At 41.5% G+C, this 15306-nt stretch overlaps 1 pseudogene; it reads left to right on the top strand.

The window, feature by feature from the left end:
- Window positions 1-10748, top strand: part of LOC130874127 (regulator of G-protein signaling 5-like) — a 33016-nt pseudogene extending 22268 nt beyond the window's left edge.
- Window positions 10749-15306: the final 4558 nt, after the last annotated feature.

The raw sequence follows: 15306 nt of genomic DNA, 5'->3' as shown, positions 1-15306 counted from the left end.
GAGATGCAACAAAGATACACAATCTCTTTAAGATGAATTACCTTGTTCTTAGGTCTTTATCTACTGAAGCTGTCTTTCCTGACAGCTAACCCCACTGACAAATACCCAGTCTCTCTTGGCTGTTTAGAAGGAATTATTTGCTCTAAAGTTCCATAGTCATTCATCAGCACATCTTTCCTGGTGCCTAGTACTTTCTGTCTGTCTTGTTTTCCTTCCGGGATAGGCCACAAGCCCATTGACAATCAGGAAATAGTCTTTTTCTTCTGGGCAATTTATAAGATGAAGTGCATAGTCTGTGGGTAAATAAATATCTGTTGGCTGATTCACTCTAAGTTTGTGACCAACTTACAACACCCAACTTATTTCTTTGCATCAAAAGAATGGAATATGAAATTCTGTTAGATGCTTAGAAAAAGAAATGGGGATTTAAAGAGTCTTTCTTATTAGCGCCATCATGAATAAGAAGAGTCGAGTAGATGACAATGACTGCGTGGTGGATTGTATATGAATATCTTAAAACAAATTTCTATTTTTATCTTATATGTGTGTTTTTTCTATACATACTTATGTGCACAATATTTATGTCTAGTGCTGGTGCAGGCTGAGAGAGGGTGTCATATCCCCTGGAACTGGAATTATAGATGGTTATGAGTTGTCTTGTATGGGCAAACTCAGGTCTTTTGCAAGAGTAGTAAGTGTTCTTAACTACTGAACCATCTCTTACTTGAATATTTTCACAGTTTGTTGATGTTGGAGAAACGTATGCTTACAACCAATAAACCCAGCAACCTCTAATTTTTGGAGCAAAGACCTAGAGCCTCTAACTTGAAAAATCTGAATCACATTCACTTCTGATTCTCTTCTGAAGGCTTTTTTTCCTTATGTTAAAGAGAGTACCATGTTCTGATACATAACATGCAAGGTATTCAGTAAATATTGTTTTGAATTAATGAGCAAACTGAGTTTGCATCTTGGGACCTAGAAATTCCATGAATGTAGAATAGCCACATAGAATGAAAATATTTGTATTTGTTTTATTTCAGTTATTCTGGGGTCAATCACATTTTGACACGGTAAGCTGATAAATTACATAGCCTAGATAGCAGTATTCACTGCAGTTATAAAGAAACAAGAGTTAATGGAACTATATTTTCAGAATTCTTTAAGGGGAAGATAAATATCAATGTGTCTGTATACAATTGTTTTGACTCACACTAATTCTTTTTTTTTTTATTCTTTTTTACTTAAAATTTCCAACTGCTCCCCGTTTCCCATTTCTCTCCCCCTCCTCCCACATATTGCCCCCTCCCCCCTCTCCCCTCCCCCTATCCCCACTCCACTTCTCCTCCCCCTAGTCCACTCCCCCTCCCTCTCGATACTGAAGAGCAGTCCAAATTCCCTGCTCTACATGAAGACCAAGGTCCTCCCACTTCTATCTAGGTCCAGGAAGGTGAGCATCCAAACAGGCTACGCTCCCACAAAGCCAGTTCATGTATTAGGATCGAAACCTAGTGCCATTGTCCTTGGCTTCTCATCAGCCTTCATTGTCCGCCTTGTTCAGAGAGTCCAGTTTCAACCCATGCTTATTCAGTCCCAGTCCAGCTGGCCTTGGAGAGCTCCCAATAGATCAGTTCCACTGTCACAGTGGGTGGGTGCACCCCTCGTGGTCCTGATTTCCTTGCTCATGTTCTCCCTCCTTCTGCTCCTCATTTGGACCTTAAGAGCTCAGACGGTTGATCCAAATTGGGTCTCTGTCTCTCTCTCGATCCATCGCCAGATGAAAGTTCCTGTGCCATTCTCCTTGGCCTCTCGTCAGTTCTCATTGTCCACCACATTAAGAGAGTCCGGTTTTATCCCATGTTTTTTTCAGTAGCAGTCCAGCTGGCCTTGGTGAGCTCCCAATAGATCGGCCCCCCTGTCTCAGTGGTTGGGTGCACCCCTCATGGTCCTGACTTCCTTGTTCATGTTCTCTCTCCTTCTGCTCCTCATTATAACCTTGGGAGCTCAGTCTGGTGCTCCAGTGTGGGTCTCTGTCTCTATCTCCATCCATCGCTAGATGAAGGTTCTATGGCGATATGCAAGATATTCATCAGTATGATTATAGGATAGGTTCATTTCAGGTTCCCTATCCTCAGGTGCCCCAATGAACTAACTGGGGACATTGCCCTGGGCTTCTGGTAGCCATTCCAGGTTCAAGTCTCTTGCCAACCCTTAGGTGGCTCCCTTAACTAAGGTATGAGTTTCCCTGCTCCCCCATCCAACCTTCCTTTACCCCCAATCACCCTGATTCCCCCAGTTCCCCTCATCCTCTCCTTCACACTTTTCTCTCCCCATCTCCCCTCATCCCCATCCCACCCCACCCCCCAAGATTCCCCTTTTTTGCCCATCAATCTTGTCTATTTCCCATAGCTGGGAGGATATCTATATGTTTTTCCTTGAGTTTACCCTCTTGTTTAGCTTCTTTAGGATCACAAATTATAGACTCAGTGGCCCCTATCCATGGCTAGAAACCAATTATGAGTGAGTACATCCCATGATCTTCTTTTTGGGTCTGGGTTACCTCACTCAGGATCGTATTTTCTATTTCCATCCATTTGCATGCAAAATTCGAGAAGTCATTGTTTTTTACCGCAGAGTAGTACTCTAATGTATATATATTCCACACTTTCTTCATCCATTCTTCTATTGAAGGGCATCTAGGTTGCTTCCAGGTTCTGGCTATTACAAATAATGCTGCTATGAACATAGTTGGACAAATGCTTTTGTCATATGCTAGGGCATCTCTTGGGTATATTCCCAAGAGTGCTATTGCTGGGTCCAGGGGTAGGTTGATCCCAATTTTTTTGAGAAACCGCCACACTGATTTCCAAAGTGGTTGCACAAGTTTGCAGTCCCACCAGCAATGGATGAGGGTACCCCTTTCTCCACAACCTCTCCAGCAAAAGCTATCCTTGGTGTTTTTGATTTTAGCCATTCTGACAGGTGTAAGATGATATCTCAAAGTTGTTTTGATTTGCATTTCTCTGATCGCTAAGGAGGTTGAGCATGACCTTAAGTATCTTTTGGCCATTTTAACTTCTTCTGATGAGAATTCTCTGTTCAGTTCAGTGCCCCATTTTTTAATTGGGTTAATTATCCTTTTAAAGTCTAGTTTCTTGAGTTCTTTATATATTTTGGAGATCAGACCTTTGTCTGTAGCGGGGTTGGTGAAGATCTTCTCCCAGTCAGTAGGCTGCCTTTTTGTCTTAATGACAGGACTCACACTAATTCTTAGGCCCACATACTCATACATTTTATTTTAAAGGGATGGGGGCTACTAGAATAAAAAAGACTAAGGGTGGGAGCTAAGCCAGAAGTAGATAATGTTAATACTTAACATCGTTGAGGGACCAAAGTTTTTCCAATTGCAGACAGATGGTTATCTTAGTGTGAACTTGAGGTCTGAGGATTTCACAGTAATGTTTTCTACTTCTCAGAGAAGAAATTATGCTTGTATCTATGCATTTGTTCATATATATGTATAATATCCTCAAAGCGATAAATGGCAAATCATTCAGTAGCTATTTTAGCCAATGCTTTCTTTAAATGTCATACCTATCCATTCAAACTAACCGCATCAATTAAATGGCTTAAAGTATGAGAATGAAAGATGCAGCAGAAAGAAAAAAAAAACTGTGACTTGTAAGGCAGATGAAGCTATGAGTAAGACAGTCTGTTATTACTGTTTGTCTGTTGCTTCTCCATTATATTTCTATCACTCTCTCCTCTCTGATTCTCTCTCTGACTCTCCTTTCTCTATGTCTTTCTTACTGCTCTGTCTCTGCTCTATATCTCCAGTCATTTCTAAGGAGGAAGCCTAGAAGGACAGGTATGCCCAGATAGTTCTATGCCAGCATCTAGACATTTCAGCATCATCAGCCTAGAGAAGCAATATGTGGCCTGTTCCCTGCATATGGATTACTGTAAATCAAGCTATGGCTGTCCATATCTCTTATGACATGCTCTTTTTTAATCTACTGAAGCTAATAATTAATACCAGAAATAATGACATTAACTGTGATTGATGCAAAAACAAGTAAAAAAGGCAGATACATTGAAAAATGTTCTGCTTGTAACACAATGATCCCTTTCTGCAGTCTTGAATTGAGAAATTTACATGTTTTAAAGTTGAGCATGGTAGCTCATATCTGTAATTCAAGCACTTGGGAGTCTGAGACAAGAGCATTGCTATGAATTTAAGGCTAGCTTGGGACACATGGTGAATTCTGGACCCATCTGGACTACAGAATAAGACATTAAACAACAACAACACACACCACATACACACATTAAAACTGAAGGGGTAGGGGTAACACTTTTGCTGATTCATAAGGAACATTTGGAATTTTTGTGTTAATATAGGCCATTGCCTCTCAGGGTTGACAGAGTTACCCAAGCCTTCATTAAATCAAAATTTTCTGTAGTGGAAATAAATCAAAGCAGACTGCTATTCAATCTTTTCTCATTAGCAAGGACCTACTTACTCAAATTTATTTTTCAATTATTTTATGCATTAATAATGCGTGCACATGCATCTGTGTGTGTGTTGTTGGGGGGAGGCCAGAGGGCAGCTTCCAGGAGTTGGCGCTCTCTCTTGTCACTGAGGGTTCGGAACAGAACTAGCTCATCAGGTTTGCCAGCCCACGCTTTCACCAGCTGAGCCTTTTCACTGGCCCTAAAATTAATTTTTAATCATTTGGGGTCTTTGGCTTTTTTCTTAAAATATACCACATTCTTAAAGCTTTGCCTTCAGTTCTAAGAGAGAAGCCATCTGTTTCCATTTCTTAGGTCTATAGGGCACACAACAAGCATGTTGATCTTTAAGAAAACAAAAATTGATTGCACAAGGGAGCTTATATAACTCCTTCCCCAGCACTGTCAGGGATACTGATTCTCCCACTTGAGCATTTTTAAGAGCAAATGGATAAAGTCAGTCTGTGGCAACACGGTTTTTATTTGGGTCCTCTTTTCCCAAGCGTTGTAAAAGGTCAGAGTATTTTCTCAGACACCCCTGTGGACTGGACTGTCCCTCAAGGCACAAAGCAGCCGGCCCAGGCTCATCCTTCAGCTTCCATCTTCACAGCCTGCCTTGGCTTCCTCTTCTTTGCTTTCCTGTTTTCTTCCTTCTATGTCCTGGTTACCATTCTTGTCATCTCACTGATGGACAGCCATGATTTCCACTTGTGACAATGATAATAATGAAAGTGATATATGAAAGATACTTTTATTCATGTATGCTTTGTTCATATATATGTGTGTGTGTATGTGTGTATATTTATTACTGTCTGTCCATCACTTCTCCATTATATTTCTCTCTCTCTATATATATGCATATATACATATATAAAAATTTGCATATATTAATCTATTTAGTGATTGCAATCATCTTGAGACTTAAGTGCAACAACCATTCCTATTTTTCAGAAAAGGAATCCATTATTCCAAGAGCTAGGTAGCTTGCATCTGATGTTCAATACTGTAGCAGTAACAAAATTGGGTTATTTACTTTTTTTTTAAGTTCATGTTCTTTGGTCCTGTGGGTTGGAGGGATATGCTGATTTCATAGTTCACTGAGATCCACTATTAAGAATTGGGTGCATATATTTGAGGAGAGGGATAGGGAAGGGGAAGTGCAGATAAGAAGAGCTAAAATAAATAACAGTCTCATGAAAAAGATCACTGAACAGCAGGTAATTCCAATTGGGGTGGGGAGACAGGGGAGGGGGTGAAAGCGATGTCTCTCCCCCATTGACAGAAATCCTCAAGGGTGAGTAGGTGACAGTGGGAAAAAAGGTGATGTCTCGGAGGAGGCAACATTTGGGTTGGACTTGTAATGGTAACAAGTAGTAGTGTTGAATTTGGCACAAATGACGATGAAGAAAGCCAGTGTGTGCTGAACTTCATGACATTATGCTTGCCACCATATAAAAGCCACGCGCGAGCTATTCAGTCCTGTACCACAGTCCTGTCATCCAGCTTTAATTATTGTTTGCATTTGACATACAAAGCAACAGAGGCTCCATGAGGCTAAATGTCCTTTCATAATAAAAGTGTCAAGACTCACCACTAAGCAATCTAGGGTCTGAAGTCTGAGTTTTGAACCAATGAATCATGTCATAGTTTTTATAAATTACCAATGCTATTTCAATGTCTTCTCCCAATTCATCTCTGCTGAAGTATTTATACTAATCTCATTTTCAATATTTTATAACAATCTGATTTAGAGTCTTGGATTTGTTTAATGCTCCTACTATCCTCAAAGGGGTTTTATGGTGGTTCCCCTTTTATAAAAGGCTGTTCCTTTAATTTCCCTAATGTCAAAAATTGCTATCTCTCATTAGGGCCAGCTCTGAATTATAATGTATTGGTGCCATATGATGTATGTGTACCATACCCACAGAATGCTTATGGCCAATCACCAGATGCATACACAGGCATCCCACTAATCAGAATCCTGGTTAGTGGATGCCTGGGCATGCTGAGAAGTAATTTGAGGCTCTGTGCTGGCTCATACAGGCCCTGGAGTGCCTTCTTAGGGTTGTATTCTAGAGTTCTGTGCTGTGAAGCCCCCAGGTAAAAGAAATGGGGTAAGGAAGATATGTGTACTTTATAAAACAGAGCTATTTGGCCTGGAATCAGAAAAATTCTGACTCAAAAAAAGGTGTCCAGGGGTGACAGGAATTCAACAGAAAAGCCTCTGAGGAAGAGAGCAGTAGAAAACCAGAGTGCAGAGAGCTGACGAGGAGTGACTGCGGACGAGTCTGCCAAGAGAATCCCTAGATACTGAGAAGCTAGATGGGAGAAGGGGTTGCTTTAAATGACTCCCGGCCCAATGGGGCATAAAGCTATTTTGTTTTGACAAGAAAACCTTACAATAGTATTGTGGAATTCACCAGAGCGATGAAGTCAGTATTCAGGACACAGGTCTCCATGATGGAAAGCTGGTTCACCAGTTCACTTCCTGCTGTGAACCAAATGCTAAGACCACTGCTAGGTTTTGGTTGAAATAGTTTTATGTGTAGTGTGCATATGCACATGTACACATGCCCATTCTAAATCTACAAATAAGTTTAGATTTAGTTTTCTTAATTATTCATCTCCACTACCTTGTTAAGTTCTCTTCATGAGCTCTCTCCATCCACCACCTGAGAGATTAGAACTGAAGGATGGGGAGGAAACAGGAAAGCATAGAGCCCATGATTATCACATGTACACAGATAGCACGTACAGCCCTCTACAGACTCACAGTCGCTCTGTTACATTCGATAGCTTCTATACACTGACATAAGCTTAACTGGTGGTCACAGTAATGACCTGTATGTGACAACTTCACCTGGCCTCGTCATCCAGATGTTAATCTGTACATTTCTATTTCACCTTCCTTCTGCCTGAACTGAACTTAGGCTCCTTCTGGGACTCTGTTGCTATGCTCCAAAGGCTTCTGTTGCACAGATGATCAATGAGTCTTCATTGTTTTTTCTTTCTACTTTCTGTGGAATCTCTAAACTCTTCTACGGAACCAAGCCTATTTGATTTACCAAAGTGATGTATTGCATTCACTCAAAAGTCACCAGTAAAAAGAGGAAAAAGAGGCAGTCGTTCATTATAAATATTACTTATTGTGACAAACCGAGTTTTAAATTTTTGGGGGGGGGGGCTCGAAATATAGATTTGTGGTAGAGTGCTTGTGTAGTATGCATGAGGCTCTTCATTCTGCTTTCACTACTAACAATAAAGGTTTTCTTCGGAATTGATGTGTGTCCTAAATGTCATCAGTATTGACTGCAAAACCTCAGTGTCATGGACATTTGCCACCTGAATGCATTCGCTTGTGTAAAAGACAGTGAGGCAAAGGCCTCTGTCCGATGTCAGAGTGGATAACAAGCAGAGATCTCTGCTGCCTCTGCGTCAGGCATCCCAGCCTGCCTCCATGCGGATGAAGGGGTAAAGGCAGATGAACTAAAAGTCAGCTCAGGGGACAGCATGATAGAGCCTTCCCATGTCATCTCTAGCATCTTTGTCCCACCTTATGTTTGTCTATTAGTTCAAGTGCGGTGAGAATAGGAAGCTCCTAATGGAAGGTTTCTGTTCCAAGAAACCGAATCACACATCTTTTGAGAAGTAGTTTAGAATAACAGACAAATGTGCGCAGCTACAGAATCAGAACCTGGTTTAAGTTCCAACCCTGCTCGTACTTGCTGGGCGTTCTGGAGCAGTTGCTTGACTTCTGTGACCTCATTTATAAACCAGGACACTTATAGCTTCTGCTCTTTGTGTGTATAATAAAAATTAAATGAGTTTCAATTTATAAGATTTTTTTACATCAACGACAGAATGTACTGGAAGTAAAATTGGGGTTTTTAGCTAGATGTAGTTTGTCAAATCAATTAATGAAATCCCCCTACTGACTTTTCACTTCCTAAATGGACTTGCCAGCTTCAAAGGTTTCCTGAAATCTGAGTTCAGGTAGAAAAACCTTGAGTTCTGGGTGCCTGTGAGAATTACAAGAAGATCAAATCCCTGGTCAAAATGGTGGAGAAGGCAAAGCAAATTTATGAAGAATTCATCCAGACAGAGGCCCCTAAAGAGGTTGGTACTGGTGGGTAGGTGGCTGAGTGAATCTATTTAAAAGCCAGATCAACACATTCCCAGGCACAACTTCATGAGCTGCCGGCACAGCATTGGGAGCTGAAGGCTACCTGTGCTTGTGATTAGAGTGCCAGTATGTAGCTACTGAATACAAGGGCAGTGTGATAGCGTCAAGCACGTCTGACCTAAATGCTGTACAGACCACTGTGCAGCAATGGCTCTTCAGTACCGTACAACCAACCTTAAGGACGAAGGAACTCAATGTAAGATTTGGGATAAAATGTGGGGACTATTTTATTCTATTTGGAATGACTGACTGCAACTGTTTTGTAAAATTATAAGAATTAAATTAAAGCCGGGCGGTGGTGGCGTACACCTTTAATCCCAGCACTCGGGAGGCAGAGGCAGGCGGATCTCTGTGAGTTCGAGGCCAGGCCAGCCTGGTCTAGAAGAGCTAGTTCCAGGACAGGAACCAAAAAGCCACGGAGAAACCCTGTCTCGAAAAAATCCAAAAAAAAAAGAAAGAATTAAATTAAACAAACAATAGATGCGGAAAAAAGTGCATGAATGTTCCAACTAATTGATGCCAGTGAGTCCCCTGTTTCTAGCCTTTGACATTCGTCCTTTATTGAGACAGCAGGACCTACTATTCATGGAACCAAAATAAAACAAGGTAACAGGTATTTAAAGTCAATATACCACTAATTGATTGATGAAGACCAGATATGCTCAGGTTTCAAGGAAGCTTTGGGAAGTCTGTCTACTCTTATCTTTGCTATTGATGAAACCAAACCAAAAAGCTTATTGAAAAATTCAAAATGGCCACAGCCAGACCTGTCCATCTAGTCAGTTCCTCTAGTCCATGGTTCTCTTGAATCCAATGTGGACACTGAATTGTCATCAAGGTTTGAAGTCCAGCACATCGGTGACTAAGTGAGCTATTATAGATGATTTGTAAAGGGAAAGATTCCTGTCATCTCTCTTCTTATGCATATGTAACAAATCTTATAGAGACAACATGAAATACTTATTCCTTTGGCTGTGTAACATCCTTATCTGGTCCTTTCAAGAGATGGATGTGGGTGTGGAGACATTAGTCAGTTGGAAAATCACTTGGTTAGTGTGTATGCAGCAAGTCCCAGATTCAATCCCCCAGCACAAACTAACCACTCTGTAGATAAAGCACTGGTTCATCGCTGTGATTGTTATCTGGTCAGAACTGCTGCTTCCTGGTTTGTTTCCAGGGAAGACTGGTTCTAAAGCTTTGCCAAGAGTCCTTGGTCACTGATTCTTCTTCACTGTCATCAGAAGGCAGGGTGCCTAATGGGTAGAAAGTCTGTGAAATCAAGTATTAATTCACTTGCATTCAAATCTGTTTGCTAAAAGCACTTAGCAGAGCCAGGCCGTAGCAGTGCACACCTTTAATCCCAGCACTGGGGAGACAGAGGCAGGTGGATCTCTGTGAGTTCAAGGCTAGCCTGGTCTACAGGAGTGAGTTCTAGGACAGATAGGGCTGTTACACAGAGAAACCCTGTCTTGAAAAACCAAAAAAAATAAAAAAAGAAAGAAAGAAAGAAAGAAATACCCAAACACCTCTTACTAGAGATATGATCTTGAACCACTTAACTTGTATATATATATATATATATATATATATATATATATATATATATATATATTCTTAAGTTATTGAAGGATGAAATAGCATATGCATAAATTGGCTACAGGTGGAGGCCACCTAGTAGGTGTCTAATGCCAGTTGCCTCTGAATCCGAGTCACGTGCTTGCTGCAGCATCAGCTTCCTTACTTCACTGCTTCCGAAACAGCAGTGGTCTTTCTTCCTTTTCATGACATCCCTTCTGTCCTGTGTCTTGCTGGTGAGAATTTTGCCGCTCTGGCCCCTCATCCAATCCTGAAACCTACACTGACTCAGTGACCCTGTTTCCTGGCCCACAGGTGAACTTCGATCATTTTACTAAGGACATCACCATGAAGAACCTGGTGGAACCTTCCCCAAGAAGTTTTGACCTAGCCCAGAAAAGAATCTAGTGCCCTGATGGAGAAGCATTCGCTGCCCTGCTTTGTGCACTCCAGGTTTTATAAGGGGCTAATCAAGTAGTCAGCTGGTCAATTGTCAGATTATCAGGCTTCAAATATCGCCCTGTGCATTGACTTCTATCCTCTGTAGTAACACAGCATCCCCCAAACACCTGCACATTTTCCCATAGCAGCTTTGCTCCAAGATACCCAAAAAAGGCAACCCCTAGACAGTTGCCAATTCTTTCGCTCATGTTGGTTCAGATGTGGATTTGTGGGCTACTAAGGGCCTTTGCGTCTCTTCTTTCTGACTGCTTTGTAATGAAGATCTGTCCACCAAGTTTCTGTCAGCCTGAGTCACAGAAAAATATCCTGCTTACCATAAAGCCGTCTGTGAAAAGAACAGGTGTTAGATTGCTCTTTGAACCAGGCTGAAAAGAAAAACATATGCCAGGGTCCCCTTTCAAGGGCATTTGACTGGTCTTGTTTATTGTTTTAATTCTCATCTTCTAACGATTTCTGAATTCAGTCAGTAAAAGGCAGGATGCTGTTTAAAAGGCAGCCATCACTCGATTTTCCCATACTGGCCTCTCGTTCCTAGCGTTCCTTTATACATTCTAAAGAAGAGAGGAGCTACGATGCATAGAGTAGACTTTACAAAGCCAGTCTGAGCACAGTCCATTTCAATTCAGCCCTTACACCTCCAAACCAAGAGGGAAAAGGTCAGCCTTTGCCTCTCCCAGTTAGAAATGCTAGTACCCAAGAATCTGATTGAGCTGCTTGGAAAAAAAATCTCTGACTTTAAATATCTTCTTCATATTAATTGAAATATCAAAATGTCTAAAAATGCCCAAAGAGTTTCACACTCATCCAGGTGGCTCCTGTTTGGGAGACCTCAACTGACTATTACAAACTGTGTGAGTGGCTAAGTTTGTCGAAGGAGGGTGAGGTGTGGTGGTGGGGGACACCTCAAGGGCAGTGCCCTGGGGCTATGAAAGAATGCAGGAAAGCATGCTTCTGCAGTCAACAGCAGCATCATATATCCATATATCTGCTGTATCTCTATATAATTTCAAATTTAAAGACATATATATATATATATATATACACATTATTCTAACATTTAAGGCAATAAATGGGCGGTAAGTATTCTGGCTCCAAAGGAGAGGCCAAATGTATTAAGATTGGCCTAGAAACTTTCTGGAGAAAAAAAAAATAACCCTTTCTGTGTTAACAGCAGTTTCCATGGCAATGAGAAGAAAATACATTTTTTTAAATCTGAGAAATTAGAAGAAGTGGGATGACCTCTGGAGGAAAAGAATGTGTGACACTTATTTAGCATCCTTCCCACGTCCCGCCTCCTCCCTCCCTTCCCAGTTTCCCTTGAGCAAATTGCCTGAGAAAGTAGGAAACTTAGTGTGTGAGCCCCGGAGTGCTTGTGTCTCGTGCTTCTGAGCACAGCCACAGCCGAAAGTGGGTCTGGGATGTAGGAAAGTGTCGGGACTAAATTGTGGTCAGTGCACAGAAGGATTCGCTTCTTGTTCTTGAAGGAAGCCTACGATTAGCCTCAGACCTGACCCATAAGCTGGGCTTCTGTCTGAGTTTGATATAGTTCTGGATTGAGATTGATATTTAAATCAAATCAGGAAAAAGAGACTATCCTTCCGAGAGTAACTGAGGAGGCTGTGTCTTATGTTTGTCTGTTAGAACAGGACTGTTTGTATAAACAGACTCAAATGCGTACACACACACACACACACACACACACACTATCTCCTGTATAGATGATACCTTTTGAAAGGCAGAACCAAATGTATGGAAATATTTTTCTCTTTCTCATACTCCCACCACCACCACCCTTAACTGTATAAACTGAACTTTAAGCGGGTTTTCATTTCAAATGCATTAGGTGAACTTAATAAAAAAAAAAGTTTTTATTTTATCCCATTTATGGACTTCACTGAACTGATTGTGTTCTCTGTGTAAAATCCTTTTCGACAAGAAGAATTTGACTATTCCTGAAGAGCAGTAGATATCCCTTAGCAAACCAATTAATAAACTAGTAAGCACCCCTTTCTAGGAATTTGCCAAACGATGCTGTTATACAAGTGGTGGTTTAAGAATCACATAGGTGGCTAGTTCATTTGTAGGAGTGACTTTCACTCCCCAAACTGAGTCCCCTACTAGGCATTTCCTTCACTTCCTGGGAACTTAGCAAATTTGGAGCACAGGGACACATGGAGAAGGAGAATAAAGCAGAAAGAGGGAAGAGCAAAGAAGAAAGCACTGGTCGGCCCTGTAAAATCAGCCCACTGGCTGGGAAACACAGAGGGACAGCCCAGTGTGAAGGATGACCAAAGTGCATCTCGCTGTCTTCCTGTGGGTTTGCAGAGAGGTTTTTCGGGGCTCACAATGAGGCAGGACAAAGACATTCATCTTAAGATCCTACAGGAAATTGAGTAGAGACAAGAACAACTACAGAGGGTGCATTTTCCATGGAACTTGTGGGTGCCAGAGAGCAGGGAGTGGAGAGGTCAGGCTGGAGCATCCAAGTATCCAAGCCTCAGAGCTAGGGAACTCTAGGCAGGTTTGGGATATAAAGTCTTGGTGTAGAGGCTCTCGAGCATCGAGTCTCTCTATTCTACCCGCATTCTACCATCCATTCAACATTCTCTTAGTACAAAGCTTGATGGTGAATGATTTAAAAGCTACTTCTGGTATTAAAGACACTTTTTCTAAGTAAGTACGGTGGCTAAGGAGAGGACTTAATAGCCAAAGAAGAACTTTTTGTAGCCCCAGGAAACCATCTTGGAACCGAAAAGGTTGACTTTCCCCACTGGGGAGATATCCGGGACACTAAATGAAAGCTTATAGCAGTGAGTGATTAATACAGCACACATTCAGAATCTTTGAGGCTTTAATCTTGTTTAATTGCTTAATAATAATCATACTCATCAAGTAGAGGAGCTATGTAGCCATCTTACTCAGATCCAGTTTAACATTTTCGTACCTATTCCCTTGTCCTGACTAATGTTGGTAATCCATACATTCTGCACATGGCCCCATTATTACACAGTGCCAGGTGACAAATCCCAGGGCAGAAAACGCTCTTTTATGCTATTCCTCTAATCATTACTGTGTTTTACTTCGCTCTCTGAAGATGAAGAATTGGATATGTTCTCATGCTATTTACCACCTATAGGTCTCAAGCTGCCATTTGTAATCCACTGTCCATCACTCAGAGTTCTCCATTATGCACAAATTCTCACAGGAAGAATAGCACATTTTAAGACAAGGGAGAAAACAACCAAGAATATTGGATCAGACTGTTTTGAACTTTGGTTAGCTACCCATTTTCTGTAGCTTTCCTTAGACACCAGACACAAAAGACAGAGGATCTGACAGAGTGGAGCATGCGGACCCATTGGGCAGCTTCCCTGCTCACTGACTGAATGACACCTCACATACCCATGCATTTAAAACTCTCTCAGGGGCTGCAGGTATAGCTCAGTGGGAAGAATGCATTCCTGGAATGCACAAAGTTCTTGATTCAAACCCCAGGACAGCATATACTGGGCTTGGTGGTACATGCCTGGAATTCCAGAATTCAGGGGTAGAGTCAGGAGGACTAGAAGTTTAAGATCATCCTCAAGAAGCAAATCTAAGTCCAATCTGCCCTATATGAGACCCTGTCTCAAAAAGAGATAAGTAAAAACCTAGGCATTGTTGTTAAAAGCAAAATACAAACTCACTTCAAAAGTCCCTAGGTATTGACTGCCTGCCATTTTAGATCTTTTAAAGCAATGTACACTGGCATTACAGATAGTCTCCCATGGATTCTCTCAGAGATCACTTGGACACTGAACAGGTTATTCTAACTAAAAATTTGACTGCTGTCACTTCAGTGACTATCCGAAGTCTTCAGCCGTCACACATGGTTCTCCAAGCTGGCAAGTCAACCTGCTACCTAAAGCTCTTAAAGCTCCCGCCATGCCAGTCTGTCTCCTAGTCAAGGCCTTTCGTTTTGTTCCACTGACTTCACCCAATTCACACAGAGACATTTCTGGAGAATTTGGCAAACAAATGTCACCTTCTCCAGAGACACTGTCTTAATCCCATCCAGACCATAGCTAAGCACCAAGGATGACATCCTTCCAGAACAGTCAGGAAATCCTCTTGGAGGGATGTTAGCAAAATGAAGGTTTTAATTTATGAAAAAAGCATGCAGAAAAATATTCAGATACCATCTCCTCCTAAATTCCTAGGAAGAGGGATGAATAAAGAATATTAGGATTAGTATGGCTTCTACCCTCAGGAAACAATGGCCTCATGCACAGACATCCCAGGTGAGAAATACTGACTCAGAGAGGAGCAGCAAATGCTGCTACCAAACAAGAAGGGAGACTGCGGATCATCAGTAACCATGGAATCCGTGGGGCCAGTCCCTACTCTGTTTCCTTCAAGATGTCTGCATTGCATTCCCTGGGCTCTGACACTGGCATCTTTTCTAAATTAGTAGACAAGGTAGTTGAAATCCAAATGAAAACATTTGTTTAGATCCTAACCCCTCAAACCATGCAACGGACTGAAAGGAGACCTCAAAGATCCAGAAGGCAGGGACTGATAAAAACAAAAACAAA

The sequence above is a fragment of the Chionomys nivalis genome, chromosome 5 (assembly GCF_950005125.1).
Source record: "Chionomys nivalis chromosome 5, mChiNiv1.1, whole genome shotgun sequence".
NCBI lineage: Eukaryota > Metazoa > Chordata > Mammalia > Rodentia > Cricetidae > Chionomys > Chionomys nivalis.
Note: the sequence above shows the minus strand (reverse complement) of the source record. Positions and strands in the feature narration are given on the sequence as shown.